The sequence below is a fragment of the Hyaena hyaena genome, unplaced genomic scaffold, assembly GCF_003009895.1.
Source record: "Hyaena hyaena isolate Hyena2069 unplaced genomic scaffold, ASM300989v1 scaffold_342, whole genome shotgun sequence".
In the NCBI taxonomy this organism is placed as follows: Eukaryota; Metazoa; Chordata; class Mammalia; order Carnivora; family Hyaenidae; genus Hyaena; species Hyaena hyaena.
Genome location: NW_024080974.1, coordinates 533,422 through 537,729, shown reverse-complemented (window position 1 = coordinate 537,729; position 4,308 = coordinate 533,422). Strand labels below are relative to the sequence as shown.

The window sequence follows — 4,308 nt, the reverse complement described above, 5'->3', positions numbered from 1 at the left end:
TCAAGATGTGTGGAGGGATAGCTCATAAATGGTTCATCATTTTCAAAGAGAGGTTAGATTAGAGTAAAGGGAAAAACTATGTTTCCCCTCAGTTTCGAGTTATTTTTTTTTGTGTGAGATTAATTCCTTTCTTAAAGATCCTTCTTTGCTCCTGGAAAACAGATGAAATACTGAAGCAGTTGGGCTTTGGACAAGAACTGAATTCTTATCTTTTCTTTTTCTTTTATGGTTGCCAAAGCCTGGACACAGTAGGCAGCAGAATGTGGGTACTTGCTTTCTTTATGGAAGATTAAGTGATTTTTAATGATCCAGAAGTTGGAAAGCTTCCTCTGAGAACTCCAGACCTGGATGTAAGACAGGTTATACCTCCTTTATGAAGAGAACAGTAGAGCACTCAGCTTGAAAATACGTTTTAGGTCTTGGAAGATGGCTTCTGCAACTGACCAGCTATGCAACTTTAAGTAAGTCACCTAACTGCTTAAAGGCTTCAGTTCCTTCATCCATAAGATGGAAATATTAACATATGCTCCCCAGAGTGAAGTAAACAATGTAAAGTACTTTTCTCGGTGCCTAGGACATAACGAAGTACTTAGTGAATGTTAGCTAAAAACATATACATATTCACACATTCATACGTAATGAAATATTTGCAGATCTTTGGTAAACAACCAGAAACGTCTGATGAGTTCTCTGGTTCCAAGGATACAGTCAGATAAGTGCCAGGAGACACATGGTGGATTGTAAAGTCCAACTAATCCAGCTAATCCAGCCATGTTGGCTAAACCTAAAAGTTCCGAAACCAGGAGAATGATTCTTGCTAGGAAAACCTACCGAAGGGCATACCTTCCCCAGTGAACCTTTACAGTACACAGGTCTTCCCTATCGGAGGATCTGACTTCTTTCTGGCTTAGAAGCTAATTAGAAATCTTTGCTATGAGAAAGAGCACACACAAAGGGAGGGAAAATATGCAAATATTCTGTCCCCACCAAAATTCTAAATTCCTATATTAAAATTAAGAATTATTGATCTAATTATTAATTGATGGAATTAAGTATTGATAACATTAAATATTGATAAAAAATGATTCCAAAAATTAATTTCCCTGAAGTATAGCAAAATAGAAAGGCAGCCTGGTCTGTGATGAATACTACGATACTTGCGAGCAGTGGACTTTATTCTTGGCTTCCCTTCTCTGAGTCTGTGGAATCACTTCAGATCTGAATATGTGGAATGACAGTCTGAGTATCACTTCAGAGATACTTCTTCCTCTGGTTGTGACACCTCTGGAAAGCCATCTATTTCGTTAGCCCTACTTCATTTCCACCCGTGAGACCTGGGTAGGCAGGTGGAGCTGAAAGCTCCCTGGTGGGCTCTGGAATTCTCTGATTCCATGTTGTGCAAGGTGGTCGCACCGAGCAGCTCCAGCTAGGAAGGTCCTCTGAGGTTGTGCAAGCCAGCCGACCAGACTCTAGGATAGCCAGAGCCTCAGGACATCAGCCAGCTCTGAGCCCTCCCTACCTGGCTGTGTTCCCTGCACCTTGCTTTGTTCATCCATAAAGGGAAGAGATGACCAGATTCCCCTCCAGGCTCCTGTGAGTCTTCACAGTTCCATACTGATGGCCCAAAGCTCTTGCCTAAAAAACCAAAACCAAAAACAAAACCAAAAAAAACCTGCAGTGAGGTTCCATTTGGAACTGCCAGATTAGAATTAAAATGAATATTAAGAACCAGCATCTGTGAATCTTTTCCTAATGGATGTATAACTGGGTTTAAAGTTTCTGGCACATTTAGACTGAGCACTAAGTCACCCGACCAGACCATCTGGCTCTAGGAGAGTTATGCAAAGGGCTGCTCCCCACCTGGGCACGCAGAGCATTTATATTAACATCCTGCTGGGCAGCCGCATGCATAAACAGAGACTATGATTGGCCCAAGGTCAAAAGCCAAAGAGATTTGAAAAACACTTGGATCCTGAGAACAATAGAATAACACTTGTTTCTAGCGAACATTACACTTACAAAGCAGCAAGGGTGAGGTGAAGAAAAGCTAAATGGCTGAAGGAGGAAGGAACATAGAGCATACATCAGGAAGAGAGCCTTTAGTGTGGATTTAAAAGCATAGCCATGCTGATAATTTAACTGTCCTTTCAAAAATCCACCCCCCTTCAGAAGTGCTGCTAAGAGATGACTTTGAAAATGTTCTTGATACCTGATATGATCCTATTAACACTGCTGGTCACCAACACCTTGATTCTATTTTTTGCCAGTTGCCCTTTTGAAAATGTCTGTTTGCCTGAAAAATGTAACCCTTGATATATATTCTTCATATATTTGTGCTTCAGAGAGAAGTCACACATTTAAGTTTGATTACTTTTCCTTAATTAAATACAGATTTCCATGGCTCCCAGGTGTCTGGACTAACTCCGATAAAAACAGGATTCTTGTACCCTGTGCCAGGCTGAGAGCAGGACAGTTTTGCATTACTTTTCAGTAGGACACCCACTGGGAGGTAGACTTCACTACCACACACCCAGTGCACACACAGGGAACCTCTCCTTCTCCAATCTCCCCCACTTGCTCACCACCTCCTTTAGCAGGAAACACGACTAGGCGTATGACTTAAATTCAGGTATCACTGGGAGAGAGGCTGTGTTTAGTGGGATTCAAAGGTTCAAAGGGCCAGAAAACGAACCCCCTCCTCCATGCTTCATAGGAGAGATTTTAATCTTTCGTGGATATTTCTATATCATCTTGAAAAAGGCCCCTAACTTCCCAGAATACTAGAAATGCATCAGATAGGTATTTGACTTCCTCGATATTTCAGAGCCCATGAAGTAGGTGGGGGAACATGGCCTCTGCCACCATTTCAACTTTTACGCCAGCTGGGAACATGGATTCCCATCAGCTTCCGGGCTATGACTCAACCCACATGCAGCTTAACAGAACAGCTACTATTTATATATCACCTGCTAATGTCAGGCATTGTTTTTAGCATTCCTCTTACATTGTCTCATTTAACCTTTGTAAAGTCTCTGCAAGGAAGGCATGAAGGAATACTTCCCATTTTAAAAAGGAAGAAAATGAAGCTTTGCTTGTGTGGGATCTCCAAGAAGCAGATACCTGTTTGGGATCAAAACTGCAAGGACCCTATTAGGGAAGATGCCTGCATGAGAGGAAATAGGAGGAGAGCTGGGACACTGGAAGAGCCATCAGACCATGAGTCAAATCTGCCCTTGGGTGAAGGAGAGAGAAAGCATCCCAGAGCATCGCAGAGTCTAAGAAAGTTCCCCAAGGTCATCAGGGAGTCCTTGAGCTAATGATGGTCACCCAGGGAGTTCTCTGAGCCAAGGTCAGTCACCAAGGGGTCCCTTGGCTCCGAGGGATGGGACTGTGTAAGTAGCCCTGTGATAGATTTTAGTGGCTAGGATTCTGAGTCCGTCACTTTTCCTGAGGCAGTAGGTCTGTAAGGCTCTTTCTCATGACTGCCCAACAGATTCAGCTTACTTTGCTCTGTGCTTTGGATCTCACAGCCAGGTGGTGACAAAGGAATAGGAGTGGGCAGTCTAGTCTATGCCCACACATCCAGACATGTGCGATTAGAAGCGTAGAGGTGCCCCACACCGGATCACGACCACTGTCATGTTCTCTGTCTCACTTCAGATTCCCCAGCCCTCAAAGGCAGGCCACGCGAGGCAGTAGAGAGCCCCCGTCAGAAGATGCACTTTGCTACCCAGTGCACTGCTCTCCCACTGCTTCAATAATTTGTTACTAAACAAACAAAGTCACCGAGGGAATTGCTGCCAGTAGATAATGACCTCCTGCTTTGCAATTAAGCACTGACATTCAGCTTTGCCTCAACAACCACAGTATATTGCTGCCTCCTGTCCCAGTGTTCTTTCCCATGAATGTTTTCTGCTAATCAAATGTATTATCTTATACGGCAGATTCTGACATTCGTTTCCTTTTTCAGCCTGGTGGTAAAGGTTTAGAGAGCATAATCTTTAAGCTACCTGTTCTCTTTAGCTCGACATTCATATGACCCACAAAGAAACACAAATAGGTTTAACTCTTAAAGCACAAAAGCTCCCAAAGTCTATGTTGGTAATACATTGGGATTCAGTCAGTGGGAGGGAGTCAGTCACAAGACAATCTTTTCAAGTGGGTAAGGAAGTGGAGACCCGTGAAAGTCCTTTCAATGCCACGCTGCGATTATTGCCTACTGACCACTTGACTCAGGTTCAAGTCCATAAACCTTGCCTGGGATATGCCATTCTGTGGAGGGTGCTTCAGGATTTCACCATCCAGACC

At 43.4% G+C, this 4,308-nt stretch overlaps 1 long non-coding RNA gene across 1 annotated transcript; it reads left to right on the top strand.

Moving 5' to 3' along the window:
- The first annotated feature begins 252 nt into the window (after positions 1-252).
- LOC120243428 lies at positions 253-3,937 on the top strand. The gene is made up of 3 exons (XR_005531314.1): positions 253-461; positions 3,030-3,349; positions 3,661-3,937. It is a non-coding gene; the product is annotated as an uncharacterized LOC120243428 (long non-coding RNA).
- The last annotated feature ends 371 nt before the right edge of the window (positions 3,938-4,308 follow it).